This window comes from Aricia agestis, chromosome 3 (assembly GCF_905147365.1).
Source record: "Aricia agestis chromosome 3, ilAriAges1.1, whole genome shotgun sequence".
NCBI classification, from domain to species: domain Eukaryota; kingdom Metazoa; phylum Arthropoda; class Insecta; order Lepidoptera; family Lycaenidae; genus Aricia; species Aricia agestis.
The window spans coordinates 10,727,112-10,750,060 of record NC_056408.1 but is presented as its reverse complement, the minus strand read 5'-3'; the positions used below and the strand labels follow the sequence as shown (position 1 = coordinate 10,750,060).

The window sequence follows — 22,949 nt, the reverse complement described above, 5'->3', positions numbered from 1 at the left end:
GCGTCATGAAGTAACAAACAGACAGTAAAACATTTATATGGAACATGAATTTACGATATAATGAGCCTAAAACAGTTTTGTAATTTTTCAGATTTTCCCAAGCGCTCGCTTCGCTTCATATTTAACATCGCTTCTCACCTATAAAAGCTCCTATCCCGAAAGCACCTAGCTTTTAGCTTGCGTTAATTAAGCTGATGTAAATATTTACATAACAGGGTGATATAAATCAGTAAATTTCGCATCACCGACACAAGCTTAAGCAACGCTTGACGCAAATCCCTGGCGGAAAGATTCCATTAAGAAAATCAAAAAAGGTCTGCTCAGTTCACGGCTCACGACTATTTTCATTTAGCAAAAACAACCCATAAATTGTCATCTTAACGAGATTTCTGTTTTTGCAGCATTCGCACCCCTTAGCGTTCGGTTTGCTAAAGAGGCTAGTTCTCGATTAGATTATGAAACGTTATTTCGGTTAGTAGAAATCTGTAACGTAATCTCGGAATTAATAGTTCTCGTAACTGACTTATTGAAAATTTGATTAAAGATGTAGAGACATTTGGACTGCAAAGTTTTTGGCTAAAAGTTGATACAATTTAAAATATTGGTAATACGCGTTTATTAAATTCAATGTAGTCTATGCTAGCTACGTTTACAATGGAAGCTTTTGGAGCTTATCAAGTAAAAAATAAGTTGTACTCCAAAGAAAAGCTTTTACGAAAGCTTATTTTCGACAACACCATCGGGCATTATGAAAACTTTCGAAGCTTTTAAACCTAATAATCAGTAATTCACTTCAAAATCACGCTTTAAGCTTTTTATGAAAGCTCATTTTCGGCAGCACTATAGTGCATTTTCTGTCAGATATATTCTAAATCGCCTGCATAGATGCAGTTTGGCACGGCGCGGGCGCATGCGTGTCAGACATCAGACTGCGCGCGAGTGCGTGCGCGCGTGTAATTTATTGCTTCTACGATGACTTCGCTTTGTTTATAACATCTTTCATTCCCGACTGTGTAAAAAGCTCATGAATACGTTATTGGACGTTGCATTACTAATGAGTTTAGAGCTTTTTATTGGAAGTAAATTAAGGTAAGCAATTACCGTCTTTGGACACAGGTCAGAAAAGCTTTTTTGAACATTAAACCTACCTAGACCTTTGAGTATCCTAAGGAGACTACCATTTTCCGATGAAAAAACACAAGTTAACTACGCCGGTTTTTTGTCAGTTTTGTATTTCCTCTGTCGTTCGATTGGCCTTGTAGAGCTCGTTTAAAGCAGGAATATCATAATTAAAGTGTCGTTCCGTTCGGATAGCCGTCACGTGATATCGTTGCCCAAATTATCCGGGCATCGTGTCATCTTGTCCCAATCCAATATGGCGCCATAAATCCTCGAGGGGGCGAGAGGGGACGAGGGGACGAGAGGGGACGAACGCGGTGGGGGCACGTCACTCAAACTTTCTCTGTACTCCGTCTTACGCTCGCCTTTTACGTAGGGGTGTGTGCAGTAGCGACAACAAATAAATATCGCCCTTCAATATATTAGTGAAGGGTGCAATTTGCTCTGCGATCGATTTGAATGTTAAATGGTGTTTCGATATCGATTTATGCTAGCGGGGTTTTAATTTTTTCGTTTGAATGGAGTAATGTGAGATTAACGAATTTTAGACTTGATTTATTTTTGGTAAATCTCAGTTTAAATAATTAAACTTTGATTAGGTACAATATTTTGTATAAAGTTCTAATTACGTATTTATTAGAATACAATGAAAGTTTAACCGCTACAGATTGAGACATATAAATTCGTTAAACTACAGATTGAGGCATAAATTCTACAGATCAAAAATAAAGTTTTCCTTTTTGAAGTCGGTTAGATTCGAATTCGTTGGAAAGTTGAAAAAATGTATCTGCTGCCGCTACGTGACACGGTGGTGCGTTTCAAAGAACGCTCACAGTTCGAGCGGCGGAATGAGTAATCTCTTTTGTTTTTCCGAGAATATCGGCCAGCTCCCGCGTCCCGATTATCGCTTTTTTATACACTTCCATACAAATCTGTATGAAAATTCCACAATCATAACTACTAAAGAAATCGTTTGTTGATTGTTACAAAATATTAATGTTTGTTTATTATGTTTTCAGACAAAGAATGTTGATCCGCGGGGCTAAAATTGTAACATTTAGCAATTCCTCTCAATCAATTCAGCAAATGAATTGTCAAAACTGTCAAACTGGCATGAATTGCAAGCAGTCGAGTGACTATTTTGCGATCAAAAAAAATGAATCATATTATGATTCATAATAATATTATGATTATCCAAAGCGACCATTTTAGCCCCGCTGTGCTTTCAGACGGCTACCTATTGGATTAACCTAGTAATTATGTACTTAGGCCTTTACTAAACGGAACGCCTTGAGATTTGTTTGATATAATAAACTAATTTTGAATATATTTTGTGTAAGTTATCTCTTATCAACATTTGAGGTTGATTTGTCAACTTTGACCGCGAATTAAGAAATTGATATTTCATCATTATAATAGATATAAAAACATACTATATAACATACAATAAGGTGCTGTCGCAATATTTTAGGTGTATTTTAACCAACACCTCACCACGACCTTAACTCTACAACTCTATTGGTTTACGGACCATCTGGTGTGCGTTGTAATATGATCTGTTCACACCCACTTTAATGTACCTATCCTTATAATACACAGGCTACAGTAACTAAATATACAGGGCAGTATAATATGTATTTAGTTTTGACATTGGATATTATTAATCACTAAGAATTTAATACTTAAGTGAAACAACGAGTGGTCGTTTATCAGTTAAGTAAAATTTAAGTTTTCAATCTTTGCTGATATTATAATTATGAGCGAGATTGTATATTTCATTGTTTTTCACTTCGACCGATTTCGATAGGGTCATGCATAAAATACGAGGAAGAATGTAGGCTAATTATGTAAACTAGAGATCGCCCAATGGTCGAAATTCGACCTTCGTTTCAATGACATATTTAGGACTACTACGTTTTGTAAAACAATATTGACTTTATCATATTTTTTCAACACTTGTCTCTGGGACTCAGCTGATCTCAGACTGACCGTGTAAGCATTGTCTAATAGTATCTAAGATTCAATAAAAAAAAACTATAATCCATTTTCAATTTGTCACCTTGTTGTCAACAGACTTCAACCATAGAAGAGACCCAAAGACTAATCTAAGCCCAAAGAGTACCAAAAGAGTATAATTCGTATGTACAGGTTTGTCACTCAAAAATCTGTCATTTTCTTGAGTATTGTAGTGTGTGTAATATTTTAATAAAAAATGTATGATAAAAGCATAATTTCAAAATAATATTAGCTCGATGCACTCCTTCAGCATATAAACTATAACTGTGCAAAATTTCATTCACCTACGTTTCCCCATTTTTCGTAAAAAGGGTTACAAAGTTTTTGGCTCACGTATTAATATATAGATATAATAACTTAAATAATAATGAAACTTAAATTATAATTTTGGACATCGACTCAAAGGGAGCCGCGTGCAAAAGCTGTCTATGAATATTAAGCGTGTGTGGGTGTGAAATGCATATGTATTGCTCAATTTGTACATGTATAATATGTATGTATGTGTGTTGCAATCTAAGCAGTATCAAGTTGCCTTCAGGGCCAACACCAACGCAATTTCTGCTCCAAGTATGGAATTTCGGTATTCCTATCATTGTAACTTAATAAAGAGAATTATCACTAACATAAATAAACAAGATGCCTTGTTGAGATAAATTAAATCAGTATTAATTAGTATTTTACGATGGTCGTTATAGTGATAATTGCTATATTATACAATTATTAATTATAGTGTTAATAAAAACTACCAAATAAAGTATAGCTCGAGAATTGAAATGTTATACAGTGACACAATAATAAATAACTATTTGAGGTAATAAATCAATAAGTTTATTAACCAGAAGTCTAACTTAAACAATTATTATCTTTGTTGCCAAACCCCTGTGAAACGACTGGACCAATTTTGATGAAATTTTGTGTGTTTATCGGCTAGATCTGAGAATCAGTCAACATTTATTTTTTTACTAACCGTAAATCGTTATAACATGGCAAAAGAATATTTGTCGATCAATTAATAACAATATACTAATACTAGATGTCGCCCACAAGTCCGTTGCGCCAAAATTAGTTTATCGCACGGAAACCGTACATTTTTCCGAGATAAAAAGTATTCTATGTCCTTTCCTGGGACTCAAAGTATCTCCATGCCAAATTTCAGCAAAATCGGTTCAGCGGTTTGGGCATGAAGAGGAAACAGGCAGACAGACAGATAGACAAATAGACACACTTTCGCATTTATAATAAGTATTAAGTATGGATTAAAAAAACTGCGAATAAAACAAAATCCTAATGACACCTACCTACTGGATGACGTAACCAGGTCTAGATTTTGTCTAAGCTCTGCACAGAGACATATCAAATATATAGAGCAGAGGTTCCCATTCTTTTTCAGCCTGCCGCGCACTTACAAGTCAATATTTTGTCACGGCGCCCTTCTCTACCTAGCTATTACAAAAAGATACATAAATAAACACCTTTAATATAATCATTTACTTGCTTAACTTAACTATAAAGTTAAGTTAAGCAAGTAAATAATAATAAACAAATATTTAATTATCTGCCTGCTTTGTATAATTCATAATATTATTATTTTATTTTATAATATTTGTGGTTATGGATAATGATGGAGGATAGGCTTACGGGCCACGGCACTCCTTTTGCCTTTCTACGGCGCACCAGGGCGCCGCGGCGCACAGTTTTGGAACCCCTGATATAGAGACATATAGAATTAGCATAATATATATGTACGTAACTCCGAAGTTTCGTAGGTGTTTATCCCAGGGGAATTATCAAGATATGCCTAATTCAGTCTCTCTCAGCTCCAGCAGTTGATTGATATTAGTTTAAGGTAAGTTACTGTCTATAAACAGAATATAATAGGGATAAATATAGAGTAATTGAAACAAGTATTTTTCTCTTAAGAATAGGCAAACTGAAAATGTATTTTCATAATATTATGTCGTTAATACAATTATAAAGAAGGTTTTGAATTATGACAGTAGTTCTCGGGTATTCGTTTTATGCTTGCATTAAAATAGGCTCTGAAATAAGTCTTTCCGTTTGTCCGAACTTTGATGTAATTTGGCAAGCAGATATGTACTTTTAATCTAAGAAAATAGGAAATGTTTTTCACCCAAAAAAAATATTTTCACGCTAGAAACGAATTTCGATGCAGCTAAGTAACAGCAACATCTAATCCATACTAGTAATTATATCTATAATATATTATATATAAAACTCAAAGGTGACTGACTGACATGGTGATCTATCAACGCAAAGCCCAAACCACTGGACGGATCGGGCTGAAATTTGGCATGCAGGTAGATGTTATGATGTAGGTATCCGCTAATAAAGGATTTTGATCAATTCCGCCTACAAGGGGTTAAAATAGGGAATGAAAGTTTGTATATAATAATACTTTGTATAAGCTCGTTAAGTATAAAAGTTAAGTTTGTATAAGCTCGTTAAGTATAAATGCTGAAGTGTGTCCGTCTGTCTGTAACCTCTTCACGCCTAAACCGCTCAAATTTGGCATGGAAATACTTTGAGTCCCGGAAAAGGACATAGGATGCTTTTTGTCCCGTAAAATGTACGGTTATAATTAAACTACTTTTGGTGCAACAAATTTTATATATTTATTATTTTCCTCATTTTAAAACTCATCAGTATCGTGACCACACACGGCGGGATTGGTTTCCGATATTGTGGGCATCCATCACCGCGTCTTATCGCACCGGGGGGCTCCTATATTAGACAACCTTCGTCAGACTTACCTAGGTATTACATGTAATAGGTATGTTGAGATTGGATTAAGTTCGGGAGGTAGAGAATCAATCTGGTGTAGATTGCGATTAGGTAACACTCTGTATAAGACTCATAATTAGTATCTATTATATTGTGTTACCAACATGGTTTTATCAAATTTTAACTCATTTAAGTTCAAAAGGGTTTTAATTTTAGTACCACTAAAATTAAAACCCTTTTATTTATATTTTATTATTAGAAGAGCTTTTTGGTGGGTTGCCAGTTGCCACCAAAAAGCTTTTCTAATGCGACTCTACCTAACAAGTCCCTACTTAGCACATATTTTACGTTGTACATGTTAATGTACACAATGGATGAAATACGTTAAAATTAACATTATTATTTTAACAATGTTTATTTATTTTTATGTTACATATCCACTTATTAGGTACCTAAGTGACTCTGAATTTGTAAAAACACCTATGGATCTTTTAGCTACTCCGAATTCTTTACAATTAAGAAATTATTATTCGTTTTAAGACTCTAAAATACCCTTATCAAAATCAATGAACACCATGTACACCTTAATTGCGTAACAGTGACAGAAATTAGGTACACTTAAACCTGTTTAAGAATATCTGTAACCAATCGCCTGATCCAGTTCAAATGACCTTTCGCGAGTGATTAAATATTTGACAACTACATGTATTTGTCAATGTTTTTTTTTAATTGGAATTTTAATGACACCTAGCATTTGTTTCATATCCGTCATGCTACTTAAATAACATAATAAAACCTCGGGTACTTGTTTTTCGACGTACTTGTTGTTTTACAAGATTTTTGAATTTAATTTAAATTACCTAATTATCGATTTGGATTGCTTTTATTTGGAGTTTAGACTTTAAACGACTTCAAATTTGTGGGGTTTGTTTTGGTTTAAATTTTATATAATTTGTTTCAGACAAAATAAATTTTGAAGAATTAAAAGCCACAGGTGTAAGAACGACGCATTGAAGTTTCGATGGAAACAAAGATAAATAAAATACCTAATTTTATTGTAAGAACAAAAAAATAATAATACTCAACTAACGTCGACAAAAAAGGAGAGTTGGTATCGACTTGACCGATGTACGGTTATAGGGCTCCAATAAAAAAGTTATTAGCAATAAAATAATCAAATACATCGGCCGTCGTGGTTTGTTCGTTTATGGTGCCATAAATAATTTCGAATTCCGTTTAAATAACACGAATTATTAAATAATTATACAACAGCTTGGCTCATTACGTATTGTTTTATCTATGGGTAAATGTGGAATTAGAATGCGTGAAGAATTTTTTGACCCAAAAATTACTTTTCCGTTTTCGTGCGAAATTCGACTCTAACAGCAGCGAATAGAGACGTGGAGGCGGCATAACATTTGACATCTAAATTATTTGTCTTGTAATCCCGCTGTGTTTACAAGTATAACAATCGCATGGTCATTTTTTTAATAATCTAAAATAATGAGGTTCCTCCTCTAGTGTTTGGACATTTGCGTAATGTGAGCCATATGCACATGACCGGACAATGGCAGCGATTTGGACAACGCTTTTAACATTGTTTCGCTTGGGCTTGTAAAAAGATTTACGATGTTCACGGGTGTTTTTTGTGCTCTTACTTTTTAATTATTACGTTAACAGAACATTTTTAATAATTAACGAAAGTGAGCTTTCTGGTGGGAATATAATTTGTAACTTAATTTGTGAAACTAAAAAGAAGTAACGTCTACTGCGTAACAAATTTAAGTAAGATGTTAATTTAAATTAATTTTTCATTATTATAATTAGCCTATAGTGTCCCACTGCTGGGCAAAGACCTCCCCCAGGATCTTCCACTGTTTTCGCTCCTGCGCCACCGATAACCAGCCTGGTTGGTAAGCCTCCAGCTCGTCACGTCACCTTTTTCTAGGCTGGCCTCGGCGGCGGCGTCCATCTCAATTTAAATTAATTTATTTCCAAAATTTTTGGTGTGGGTGCTTTTAGCAAATAACAAGTGGTTTCCAAAAAGAGAACTTTATAAAACACTATGTTATCAGAGTTACGTGTAGCGCGGAGGTTGAATTTTTGGCTCTACATTGCGATGCTATCAGAATACTCTACGCCTTCTTGACTCACGAATTCTTTACCCAGGTAGCTACTTTACATTTAGATCCTTTTATCTGTCTATTTATCGAAATAAATACAGTTGAAAGCACTAACAAAATTTCGTCTATGTAGATGAAAAAGATACCTAAGCGTTAGATTTCGTTTATAATAAAATTTGTGAGTGTTCTACATACATATTCTGATTTCTGATTAACATCATAGCACTTATATTATGAGTTTTTATTTTTTTACTATTTACCGTTGTAAATTTTGTTTATGACATTGTAAAAATATGAGGAGCGGCGTCCGGCTGAGCTACGGGCATCACTCTGCGGGCATTTATTGCCCCATTTGGTCAATTTAGGGGACTTCCTTGAATCGACTCCGACCATCATAAAATGACCCGTGTCCGCTAGGAACTCTACGAAAAATACCAGCAACTAGGGATCGCATTAAACTGTTCACTTTTTTAAGGTCAGACCGCAAGCATTTTGTTCCGTTAAATTTCAAAATATATCTTAAAGCATGACAACAATGTTAGGACGTCATAAATTTTACGTCCGAAATGTTATGTGAGAAATCTTTACATCAAACAAGTGGGGTTTCTGATAAAATTAGATTTTTGACGTTATCACGTAGAAACAAGTCATAATAAGCTATTTTAAAGAAAATTACTAATTTAAGAGGCATTTGAATGATAGGGATGATGTAGAATATACGAATATTCGATTACAATTCTGGTTTGAGGGGACAAAACACGTATTTGTGCTAAAGGCGAGAAGTGGCGGGGTTATAGAAAAAAGACCTAATATCTCAAATGTCAAAATGTGACATTGAGTGATTTGTAGCTAAGCTCCGCCTGTCCGGTGTTTCAAACATCAGCGCTCAGAGCAGACAGCTGAGCGGCGCTCGCAAGGGCGCAACCGACTTGCATACTCCCTTCCCGCTCGTACCCATTGATAAAACATATCGCCGTCTCGCACATAGTCAGGCACCTATTCTATTAGCAGTTCTATTACATATAATACTTACCTGAGCTTTTGTGAAGTTCAATGATTTTTACCGGTGAAGTTCGTTCTAAGGTTTAAGGTGAAGGCACAACTGCGCTACTAAACTACGGGAATTTTCGTATACTACAAAATTTGGATAAGTTAGTATTATTTGATAATGACTAACCAGTGTTTCTGTATTTGATATCCAGATAATGACTATGTACCTGAAACAAAAATTAAATTGTTAGTTATATTAAGTCTAATCAAAACAAATACAACAAAGAATCATTTTAAATCATCCAATGAATATGACTTAATTTAGTAATTGAAAAAAAGAGTTTAAATAGTGGGAAATCCTGAAGTCTTAAGATCTTTTACAAGTTACAATTTCAACATTAAAAGCTTTACATGAGTGTCTCTGAAGACATTTTCCATTCGCCTGTACCTACTCGTACCATGTGCATTAGCTGTCCTATTTACTTAATAGCATCTACATCTGGTCCCAATGAATAAGCCACTGATCAGATATTCGGCTGTCCCCAGTAACCACTCCAATCCAGATACAATCAAAAGCAGCCGATGCTCGAATTGAAGATGATTTTATTCCAATTGTAGTTTTTTCCCAGCATTAAAGTTATGTAATGTAATGTAAAATATCTAATGTAATGTAAGGTTAAATAAGAAAATGTATAATATTCGAAAACTGAATTTTCTTGACTTCTGTTTTTATTATCTAAATGTGTATACGCAGAAATGGCTATTAAGGTGAAAATAATTATGAATTGTGATTCAGTAATGAGTGAATTTCTTACACTTGCTAATTATGTGTACCAAACTTTCTTTGTAAGTGCTTTCTAAATAGCTATTGTCAAAATAATGCTCTGATATGTTACAAGCAAAAGTGTTGAGAAAATGCCGAATTACTTTCGAAAATATCAACCAATTAGCCAAAAATACACGTAAAACTGTGTCGAGAAAAATTATGCATAATTACTGTCCGAAAAAAGCAACGCAGTTGGGTGCACTACAGGGGTCTAGACATTGACCAATTTTGTTTTGGTGAAAATATTCATAGTGTTTTTTTTCGTAATTCTTGTTTTTATTGCGTTTTACCATCGCCGTATGAAAATCGTTATCGAAGTCCCTAAGAAGCGATACGGGGAACGTTTCCTCCTGCTTGCTATGCAGGACGCGGCTCGCTCTGATTTTTGCTGCATGTCGACACTGAGCTCGAAATGTATTAGCGGATTTAACGCCTACTGAATGAGACCCAAACCAAGCGTTTTGTGACGTGAATGCGCTATTAGATATTTACTAAATAAACACCAAATGTTTACAACTGCTTTTTTATACACTCGCATAGTATTATTTACTGGGGTTCTCAACCATTGGTGCAAATTTTCTCTATCTATAAAAATAGTATAGATAATAAAATTAATGTCATTTTTTGATGAGTTCAAGTTTTTAGTTTGCATTTATTATCCAAATGACAAGTTCTATCAACATTATTAATTCATCTTCAGTTTCTTTTTTTAATAAAAAAGGCTTTCATTTAGAGGTAGTGTACTAGCTGCATAACGTCAAATAATTTCAAAAGCATTATTTGATCACGAGCCATTGCATGTTTGTCATCAGATGAGGAAAATAACTAACCACCTGCTCGCTAATAACCACCCACAAACAAGGCAAGATGGGAAGTGGGCGAGGCTTATCTCGTGCGATCGATAACAACCAGGTTATTTGATACTTTATTAGCAGCTAACCTAACGTCATAATTAGCAATCACGTGTCTTATTTCAAAATTCTTTGCAATTTGATTGCTGAGAAACGATGCATTTGCAAGCTGCTTAGTGCATATGGTCAAAATTACTTTAATACTAAATGTCGAAGCGACGTATATTTTTGCGTATGATATGTATGACTGTAAGGAAGAGCAGATTGCAAGAATAATGTATTATATAGTTTTTAAGTGTTCTAAAGTATTCTTACAAGAAAGCGATTTTTGTTCAGTCTTAAATGCTTTAACAAAATACAATCATGAACACAGCAATACTTTATAGCTCCACTATCAGTGATCTATATACTTTTAGTGTGACGAAAACCAGTAGCGGTCGGGCACTTTTTCGTGCCCTAATGTGATGTTATCAGGCCGAGGGAGAAGGCCCAAGTCGGCGCGCTTTGCCACTTTAAGCGACGCTATTTATAGTAAGCGACATATTGGACGGAACATCTGTCATACCATCGCTTAATTTTCATGAAAAAATCAACTACACAGGAAATGCCACTTTCAATTTTCACAGAAGTGAATAGGTTTTTTTTTATATTTTTGGTGCAAAGACAACATTTTTGTTGAAAAATTCGAGAAAGTTAACAAAATTGCATAGTTATTAAAGTCGATACAAAACCGATATAATTTCCACACCAACTTGTATGTAAATTGATGCGATATCTATAATCAATTTTTAATTTAAGCGCTACATGGACACTGTAACACATAATTTAACTATGCTACCGCATATTGATAGTGAAAGTTAAAGGTGCGTTAAGGGCAAATAAATAACATCATAAAAGTCGAGAACACAATAAATATGTAGATGTGCTAGCTTTTCCCGCTACTTCGCCTGCGTGGGTTTTTGTATATTTGCGTTTAAAAAATTAGGCAACAGTTTACATCGAAAAATTGGTTTTAAGTTTTGCATTTTTTCTTGTAACAAATTGTTATTATACTCTTTATGTCTTAAGCATGATATTATAATATTATGCTTATGGCATATAGCGACAAAATATATACATACATTCGCCACAATGAAATAGTCGGCGAGCCCTAAGTACAAGAATTTCTGTGTTTGTGGTCACGCGACGTCGTGGCGAGTGAAGATGCGCTAGATAGGACTACGTTTGTTTAATTGGAAACTATAAATATAGATGGAATCGGTTTTCACGCTCGCTACTTTTGGTAATGGAATACGGAAGGCGTTTACACGTTTTTTTTGTCGCGGCGGCTACTACAATGTAAAAACTAGTGAGAAAAACAATAATTATAGCATGTAATTTAAAAAAGCAACACAAAATATATTATATATTCATTAAAAATTGCTAAAAATTGTTACCAATGTGAATAGTATATAGTTACTCAAATAAATATATCTGAATAAATGTTTAAGAGTCACGAGAATTTCGTTTTTAAGAAGAAGCCCAAATAAAAGAAATGTCACATTTCTTGGGATCTCACGGTTCATAATATTTTGTCGGAAGGTCGCCAGCGGACGTCCGCGGACCGCTATACGAAAGCCGTATCCGATTGTCGTTGCTAGGCGTATGTAAATGAATAAGCCTGTTTCTCCTCAATTATTTTTTATTCGCATTATTTTTATTTATTTTTTTAAATTAAAAAGTTGACAACTTCTGTCTTTGCCTGGAGACAATGTATGGTAGATTTTTTAGATTTATTATTGGAAATTATTACTGTGTAATTTTATGAAACTGTAATTATTTAAGCCTCTTTAAATACTTAAGCACTAACTTAAAATATAACGTATGTGCGAGTAATTTGAATGTAATGTTCCTTTATAATACGAACACTTTTTTTATTTTTTATAAGCCAAAATTTTAAAATAAGAACCTAAAACTATAACAGATTGGCGCGGATAATTATTAATGGAGGATGTGAGAACCAGTTCGGATTCTAAGATTTTGAATGCCGCCTTTTGGTTCTTGACCTTAATATCAGTTCCTGTCCTTGTACGGTAGTAAAAAGGTTCAGATAAAATATTTGGGGCGTGAGATTGAAAGAAAAAATCTCATGAAATCATTTTGAGACTTTGGAAACGAAGGAACCCCAGGAGACTAAAAATATAGACAGGCGATCAAAAAACCTCCTGCTTTTTCATATACTTATCAGTCAAATAGCTAGTTTTACACTTACAACCTACTAAGATAACCATAAAATTTACCAAGATCATGAATGAATTTTATGTTTTGTTTTGGCATATATCGTTATTGAGTCGTTACAAGGCATTTCATGTCGGCATTTATGAGTACTTAAATTTATATGGTTGTAAACACTTACGAGTTATGTGCAATTGGCATATTATAATATGCCGATTGCAGCACTAAAATAATATTATAACAGTAAGCTTACTAAGTTTTAGCTGTTGATACAATATTATGTAATGTTGTTATATTATTTTTATTAACTAAATTTTTATAAAATTTATAAGTCACGAAATCACAAAAACATTTTATTTTTTTGCCATTATTTTATTAAAAAAAAAACACAAAAATCACAAAAAAAATATTTTTACGATTGCATAATCGTAACAAAGTTGTTTTAAAACTCAATAAAATAAAGTATCGAGTTAACAACCGAAATTAGTTAGTTCAGTTTAAGAGGTATCATTTATTTTACGCTCTAGATTTTCTGGTTTTTGTTAGCGGCTTACTTTGCAACTTACATTCGTGTAACGTGGTTGTTACAGGGTGTAACAAAACTAAGCGATAATACTTAAGAGTACGAGTGCCATCGCAGTTCTCATATAAACGTAATACCAAGATAATTTCCCGTACTCGAATATTTACCATATTATTTGAGTTATTGTTCAGCTTAAGATAGTAATTACCTAGGTTCCTGTACAAAAATTCACTGCAAAATATTTACAACTGGTAAAAATTCTCGTATGGGAAATTATCTTCGTATTACGTTTGTATGAGAACTGCGATGGCACCCGGACTCTTAAGGCCGTGTGTGTGTGTCTCTTATAATATAGAGTTCACTGTGGAAGTAGCAACGCTGAAAGAGGTGCGTCTTTTTAGAGTTCCGTACCCAAAGAGTAAAAACGGGACCCTATTACTGAGACTTCGATGTCTGTCGCCGTCTGTCCATCTGTCTCCAGGCTGTAACTCAAGAACGGTAATAGCTAGAGAGTTGAAATTTTCATAGATTATGTATTTCTGTTGCCGCTATAACAAAAAATACAAAAAGTTAAATTAATTAAACATTTAAGGGGGGCTCCCATACAACAAACATGATTTTTTTGCAATTTTTTGCTCGATATCAATAACCGCTATACATAGGCACTTGAAATATTCACAAAATACTCAGATTTATTTGTACTTATTAAAGTACAAATAAATCTGAGTATTTTGTGTTTTTAAATTTTATTATAAAGTATTAAATTTATAATAAAATTTAAATAAATTATATAAATTTATTAAGGGGGGCTCACATACAAAAAAACGCAATTTTCAATCTATTTTTGCTCTATTGTGGTACGGAACCCTCCGTGCACGAGTTCACCTCGCACTTGGCCGATTTTTATTATTATATGGGTAAATTCAGGAGGTTGGGTCAATTTTCATCGAAACATAGACGTCTAAAGTAACTCTATTAGAAGAGCGCTGCTATATTCATAGTGAACTTTGTATAAGGGACACATACACAACCTTAAGTATTATCATATAGTTTTGTTCCACCCTGTATATTATTCTTGATCCGCGCCGCGAAGAATCTAAAGTTCCGACCGTTATTAAGTTCGTTCTTTGATTTATTCAGAATCTTAATTTATAATTACGGTCGATGTTCGTAAGGCGTAATTATTGTGAGAATTTTATGAATGTTTTGTTAAACAAAATAAGATTTATGTTGAATTTATTAAGAGTGTTACTTGTTTGCATATTTTTGTATATTTTATATTCATGTGTAGTTAACATTTTGTGACAAAATTATGACGATAGATTTGAATGTATATTTTGGTTAATTAAGATTTAAGATACTTTGCTAGTGCTAACGAAATTATCTACAACTATGTGCTTCAGACAACTGTTACGCGCAAAGAGAAATCCCGCGAAATGCACATTTTCCGCAGTAAATGTTCTAAACTAAACTCTAGCTTTGTTAATTTTATTAGTAATTTTATGGGTCTATTGCCTGAATTAAAAGATTTTAAACACGCTTACATATCTGTGTTAAATTTCATCAAAATTAGCCCAAAAGTTTCAGACCATATTGTTGCAAACAAACTTTTAATTTTTGATATAATTTTATCTATCACTCGTAAGAAAAGTTAGAAAAATCTAATATTATCAGGTTTCAGGACTAGACTTAACTAACCTGAGACTCAAGTTTTTACCTTTAAAAGTTTATATTATAATAAACCATATTATAATTAACCATAGTGTGATCCTGAAATGCATATTATATAAAAGTCATTGCTGCAATCATTTTATTAAAAATTCAGGGCAGTAAAACCTTTTTTATGAATTCAGCGAGTGACATTTTTCAGTAATATTTTCCGCGCTCTCATATTCCCCCGATGCGAGCGTGCAATATCACTTTGGTGTTTTTGCATCTACACTATACGCGTAAATGCGAAATGCCTGATTCTGGCGTCCACCAGTATTTTAATTACTCGTTTCGAGAATGATTTATATAACATCCGTACGCAAATGGCACTTGCAACGTTGTGGCAGCAGTTTCGCGGATTATGAATATAGAATGTATTATTTTATTAACGCATGTAACATATAATACAAGAAACATTAACATTTTTCGAACGCTCGGTACGCCTAATTTATTAGCGTGTGAATGTAACATTTATATTACAAAATAATGTGGAAGCCATAAAACGAATTAACCTTATTCGAAAACGATCGAATTTAGGAAGTTATGGTAAAATGGAGTAAAACTCAAACAGTAATCTAGATAAATCAAGATTGCTCAACGATTTCGTTCGCGATAAAAACAGGTTGACGTTTTCGAATTTATGGAATCATAAAATCGGCGTACAAGTCGGATTAATTAGTTTTATTTAAATTAGACGTTTTATGAGTTTACTTACTTATAATTAGTGGAAAAAGCTAATTCTTTTCTAATTATCTTCCACTTTATTCAAATCTAACTTTATTGTATCCAATTAGTGATTATTGAACTTTTATTGATTGTCACATAATGATAACATCAAATATAAACAAAACTGGTTGCCTACTCCTACTTAACATGAAATAAACTTCATAGCTTTTTTAAAACTGTAGATTTTTAAATCAAATTAAAATGTTTTTGTGAAGTACATAATAAAGCGGGGGCTCTACTGAGTTTACTGAGTCCCATATTTTATTAATTGTTATTGAAATAAAATTAATAATCTGACCAGTTCTAGTTGTTACACTTTTTGAAGTAATATCACGTAATACCTAATAGGAATGTTATTGGTCTTATGGTTATTGTTTTATTTAAAAGCAGTTTCTATAGACCACCAGGCGAGAACGCGGAACAAAACTTTTTGTATGAAAATTAGAAACTTGTGCAAGTATTTTGTATACCTTTTAAATCTTTTGTAATATTCCGTTAGACCCACGGTGCTTAAAATTAGAACAGAGCTCTTAACAATGACCAGATATGAATTATTGCCTTTTTGTTTCCATTTTTAAAAAGACGTAATTGTTTTACACTAAAAAGATATCGTTGTTTTATTCTCAAAGTTTTTTACGAAAACCAAGAAGTTTTTTGTTAATTTTGCTAAAAGTTGTAGAAGTATTTGTGACGTTTAGAATTTAAAGACAAAGTGGTTTCTGAATAAAAATGTAAAGAATATTATTTTAATACCAGTTAAGTATTTTGATTGTCTACTAGCAGGCCTCTACAATTAAAGATGTAATAAATAAATAGTAGTAAGTTAGTTGTAAAGCATAGGCATACTGTTAAAGATAAATAAAACCTTAAATTACTATCGTTAACAGCTACTCAATGCCTCCTTTTCCTCCATTAAAATATAAATTATTAATAATATCAATCAAGGCAATTATGCGGTAGTAAGTAGGTACTTTCTTTGTTCATATAACACATTGTATAAAATTCTATCATTGAAACACTGACCTGGCGGATTTTTAAAATATTGTATATTTATCGAGTTAGTAAGAAAAAACTAACTTGGCGATGATTCCGCATCGTCCTTTGACATGGTATATGAAAGACGGTCGTGAGTGTGAAGGGAGAAGGATGATGTTTGATTTTTTGGGTTAGTCGTCCTCTTAACGGTCTGTATTGACGCTAACTCTTGTTGCTGTTCTTACCTAAGCCGCAAGCGAGTGATTCGTTTACTTATCATGAGCGTCATAAACGTTTAGCGGCCTCGTTGAATTAGGCAAATGGACATTTCAATTTCACAACTTATTCATAATATGTAGTCGTTGCGGTCATTTTCTGGTCTTTACTTATATTATCGATAATGTTTTGAATCGAAATAAATTATAACTAGCAAAATTTCAGCGTACGATGGTCAATAAAATTGTTCACATTCCTAACAAATGACAATAATTGTTGAAGTTCTGTAAAATAAAGCAGTTTTGTCACACAGAACGTTCCCATGGAGTAGAGAGCGGCTGTCATACAACATTAAGCTGTGAAGTAGGTGATGTGTATGTGAGAATGTATTCTTAATCATACGATACACCGATATTTTCATTAAACCTTAAGATTATACAGCGCTAATGTGAGATTTGTTCATAAGAAGCGCAGTTACATTATAGCAAGAATCAGTTCGCTCGTGACGCCACGTTTCATTGCTTTTGTCAAAACAATCGCTGAGCGTTCGATTTACGTTCGGCATTCGTTGGTTCTAAATTTACATTGTTAAGGGCGAGACAAACATTCGCGGATCGCGAGCGGTGAGTCTCGCCACACTCGCCGGCTGTTGATTTAACACAACATTCAAATCATATCGTCGGGTTCCGACGACGGCGTGCAAAGGACGCATATGCGAGCGGTATAATTGGCTTACGAGATAAGCGTTAGAGTAAAGATTCATGGCTCGCTTCCTCCGTCTATTTTCTATCTAAGGTATTCGCGTATCGGCGTTCTACGCTTTGGAATACTCGGGTACACTTACCTAATAATAATTCCGTTACTCTACAAGCGGTACGAACAGATGCGATATCGTCGACTTAAACTACGATCACAATTCATACAAAACTGACCCTGTATTAGAAGAATAATCTAAGAACGCTACTCCGTCGCTACGTTACATTATTTGTACTATTAAAAATATTCTCTCTACCGAAGATATACGATTTTGTACTAGGAAACGAAAAATCTATCGAACTGTCACCGGTCACTCCGTCGATATAGTGGTCCAGGTAGGAGGAGGATTTGTCGAACTTATTCAGTTTCGTGCGGGGGAGCGCGCGAGTTCAGAGCGGTCGCGTGTCGCGCGCGGCGGGGCGAGCGGCGGTCGGCATCGCGACTGAGTGCGGGCGGCGGCGCGCGGGCGACTGCTGGGCGGGCGGCGCGTTGGCCGCGCGCGGCGCACTGCCGCGCCGCCGCCGCGACGCCTCCTCCGCCCGCCGCCTCGCCGCCCCGGCCACCCGACGTGCCTCATTCAAAATTCTTCGCAAACTTTCTTGACTCCACTTTTTTTTAGAGTTTCTATCCCACTGCTGGGCGAAGGCCACCAAGGTCTTCCATTTGTCTCATTCTCCACCACCGCAGTAACTAAAGACCACCATGACTTTAAACACTGAAATAGCTGACCATCCACCTCATTTCCTGCTTATACTCTATAGTTGTCATCCTATTAAACAACTCGAAAACGGACATTATAATTCTTAATTTTCTACATTTTCTATTCAGAATTTATTACCCAGAAGTCTTGTTAAATATTTAAAACACAATATTTTAACGAAATATTTTGACAGCTCAAGAAATTATGGTAGGGCTAGAATTAGGCGATAATACCCGCGATTAGTCATATTGTTATTTTTGTTTCGAATTCAACATTTTGGCGCTTGCACTATTATAATATTTTAAGAAATTCACTTCTCATACTGGCTGCCCTTATATTATATTTCCTTAGATCAAAAAGTGCGCAACGGATTTTGATGCGTTTTTTAAATACAGATTCAAGGGGAAGTTTTATGTGCATAATGCATGCATAATAATGCCGTATATGGAAAAACAACACAAGATGAGATAATGGGTAAAATTGACTACTCCTCAAAACTTTTCCTCTTAACGTACAGTGAAAGGCTGGAATAGCAATCCGATATAGTTACGATACGAGAACTCTATTGATACGGTCTAATGATTCTAAATATTTTCAAACAAAGGACACATAATCTAAATTAATATTCAATACCTCTCCCTCCGAGATGAGGGTCCCTCCCCATCCCCGACCGTGACGACCCACAAATATAATTCTGGCGAAAGTTTCTCCTCGTTATAAGTGCTAGCCGTGTTTATTGTTTGGATACAACTTTGGTCGTTGTTAAGGTGCTTATTAACACATGATATCTTTAAAACCTCCTGCGTATAATTATTATTATGGTGTGTATTGATTTGATTTGAATGATTAATTGAGGACTGAGGTACACCCATTTAAATGAAAAGTTATCACTTATCACTCTAAAAATGCATGACGTGTGCACTTATAATTGCACTCACATATAATATTATGCAGGTCTGTTTGGGGAGAAACCGGCCATCTTTTAATTTAATAAAATACATTGGGAAGTCTTCTAAGCGGCGCTACATAGGTAGTACATAATATTATCAAACAAAGTCGCTTTTTTCCCCTCATGTCCCTTTGTTCCCTTTAATCTTTAAAACTACGCAACGGATTTTGATTATTCTTTCAGTTTTATATATCCCATTTATCAAGGAAGGCTATAGGCTATATTTTATCACGCTAAAACTAATAGGAGCGAAGAAATAGAGGAAAATGTGGAAAAAACGGGGAAAATTATTTGAAAGGGCTAACTTGAACGCGCTAATCTCAGGAACTACTGGTCCGATTTGAAAAATTCTTTCAGTGTTAGATAGCCCATTTATTGAGGAAGGCTATAGGCTATATTTTATCACGCTAAGAATAATAGGATAATGTGGAAAAAACGGGAAAAATAATTTGAAAGGGCTTCTTCGCTAACTAATGGAGCAATTTTCATGTTATTTGGCACAGATAAGAAGTAGACCACGTGAAGGATCATAGGCTATCGATTTTAATAATTTTTTCAGTGGCTATATATTTTATACCCTTGCGACGCCGAGGCGGGTCGCTAGTACAGCTATAAAATTAAGCTATTTAATTATTATATAAAATTGTATATTCTCAGGTCCGTTTAAATATATTAAACAAAAGAAATTGAGAAGAACTATAAATGTTAGTCTGTAAAATGATAAACATGGAAAGTCTTATCATTTTGGGCGGAGCTGTTATCACTATTGATAAGGTAGTGATTGATGCAGAACTTATCACGACTAGGATACTTATCGATGCCTAAAGACATCTTTCTTCACTTATTAATATCAATTTGTGAGATTTATTGCTAGAGAACTATTTAAAAACAACAATCTATTAAAATAAAAATTTTTAATAACTAAATATGAATATAGATATCGTTGGCCTCTTTGAAAGTCTGTTAGTATCTAAAGAATATGAAGTTGAATCTGCAAGTCTTATTTACAGTGAAAATTGAAACCCACTTTTAATTTATCCCAGAAAATCCAACGTTAGAAACCCAAAATGGAATATCATAGTCGAACTTAAAGCGACGCTGCAAAACTGTCTACGGTGTGTTGCTTGCAAAATCGCGATCCACTTTTTAATTTATTTCGTCCACAAAAAGCGTTTTGCTGTTTTATTTTCATTTCAACGGCGACTTGCGCTGTTGCGGGATCTCTATTTTTATTTATTCCGCTTCTGGACTTTTTTCTTTTTTCAATTTCGTCCCGATCGACGTGGGGCCGACGAGTAGACGGATCTCATTTTAAATTGAATCAGCATTCTTATGTATTGATACTAAACTAATTGCTGTTTTGCATAAACCTTCGAGATTGTGAGCTTTTCATTTGACAGGACGTTTTATTTGAGTAAGTATCCTTGAAGATACGTGTGGAGATAAAGGGTAGGAAAATATTTTTAAGTATCCTTAAAGTTACGTGTGGAGATAAAGGGTAGGAAAATATTCAATTCAATTCAAATCATTTATTTCAGACATGGTCCATATTATAAAAGATTTAAATTTACATATTACAACTATCTTCATCCTCTTACGCATCTATTTTTACACATCTCTACCAATTTCAAAATTAGATATAATATTAGGTTTAACTTTGCATTTTGTATTTAAATCTATATGATTTAAGATTAAATCAAAGTATTTTAGCCGGTCTATATAGTTCATGTGTATAATTATATCATTTACATTTCCACACCCCCTCGTTTTCAGTACAATAGTGATAGATAGTGACCTCCATGGAGGTTGTTTATAGTAATCATTAGTACGATTTTGAAACATTAATTGTCATTCCTAAATGACCCACACATAACCTTAAGTTAACGCTATTTTTGTTGGTTCAATTTATAATTATGTTATTATCTCTTCATCTTTAAATCAGTTCTCTATTTATTAGTTAATATTTTCAAAGTGTTTGTAATAAATAAGTTAACTTATTATTTAATATTTTTATTTTATTTGGAAAACTTAGTACAGGATATAAACAATTATATGAATTCCATAAATAAGAAAATTATTGAGAATTTCAATCTAAATTTATGTTCAAAAAAGACTAAAGAAATTTTGGGTTCTATAACAAAGATTAAATATAACGCATTTCTACAAACCGATTCCTATGTCCTAGTGACGTGTCCGCGAACAGTCGATACGGAGTCGATAGCTAATGAATATTTATGCGGCAGGTGCAGCGTGATGAAGTAGGTGCCACCAACGATTTTTGTATCGAACACCGAGATAGCTTATCGATAAACGTGCGTTTTGTATCGATATCGATAACCGAGTTTACGGGAAATGACGATTTAGATATTAGTCTGGTCCACAAGTGCCATTTTCCTCAAAACCTGATCGCATGCACCGAAAATTATGATTTTGGTCTCATTCGATTTGGAATATCATCTAGAATAATTATACTATCAAAATTCCAAGAGGAGCTGAAAAAATGCAAAAGTTATAAACAATTAAGTAAACAAAAAAATAATGGTTTGGTTTTTTTATATTTCGAAAACTATTTGAGATAATCAAAATTGGAAAATAGATCCTTAAAGAGCAGGAAGTAAGAAGGAGAAGGACACACATTTTACCACTTTGGAAGAGTCTCTCTCGCAAACTATTCAGGTTAGAAAAAAATGATATCAGAAACCTCAATATGATTTTTGAAGACGTATCCACAAATATACCCCACAGTCCACACATATAATATAATAATATGTTACTTGCTTACTATTGAAGTCAATAATTATGTACTTTTATTTTTTCAAACAATGAGACAAATAAATAAAATCCGCATTAAACTTTAAGTTAAAAATTATATTTTATAATGTCGACCACTAGCGGTTTACTATTAATACATTTAGAAACACATAATAGATTCAATAACAATTTCCCCTGCATACAAACATGCAGATAGATTCAGGAACAGTACGAGGTTATAAATCTAGTGGATCATTCCCCTGTCGTCGTACAATCGCCTCTAGCAATTAATTACGGAACTTGCCTAATGTACCACAGACGAAAAATACTCACGAAAATTGTTTAGACTTAGTAAGGAGAATTTGTATTTCTAAGCATACTGTATAGGGTGAAAACTGGTACGTACTACATTTTTTGTTTGAGATAATCTTGTAACTTTATAATGATTGTTTTTTTGGCAAGAGTTGCAAGTTTTTATATGTAAAGTATGTAAGGTTTTGGAGAGACATTTTCTCACTTTGAAATTCGTGAAAATCTCTGCAGGCGGTCGGAATATTTTCAGGAATTTTTATATGATTTTCGGTTGATATTCAATTGAATTCAATTCTTATATTTCAGTGGACTGTACGATAATTTTCATTCAAAATAATATACGAATATACATAATATTATTATAGTGTATGCAGTATGACGGTATTTCATACGTATCACGGTGCGGGTATCAGCTATATTTCACCCACCGGAATTCCCTTTCATTCGGCG

At 33.9% G+C, this 22,949-nt stretch overlaps 1 protein-coding gene across 6 annotated transcripts in view; it reads right to left on the bottom strand.

The window, feature by feature from the left end:
• The window catches only part of LOC121740528 (homeotic protein antennapedia-like), a 194,986-nt gene that overhangs the window by 67,981 nt on the left and 104,056 nt on the right, over positions 1 to 22,949 (bottom strand). For 2 of the 6 annotated variants that reach the window (XM_042133263.1, XM_042133266.1), the window contains exon 3: positions 9,178 to 9,217. The exons of 1 other annotated variant lie outside the window; for it this stretch is intronic. The gene's annotated coding sequence lies outside the window, so the exon portion shown is untranslated. 3 more of the 6 variants (XM_042133262.1, XM_042133264.1, XM_042133261.1) reach the window with 3 other exon arrangements.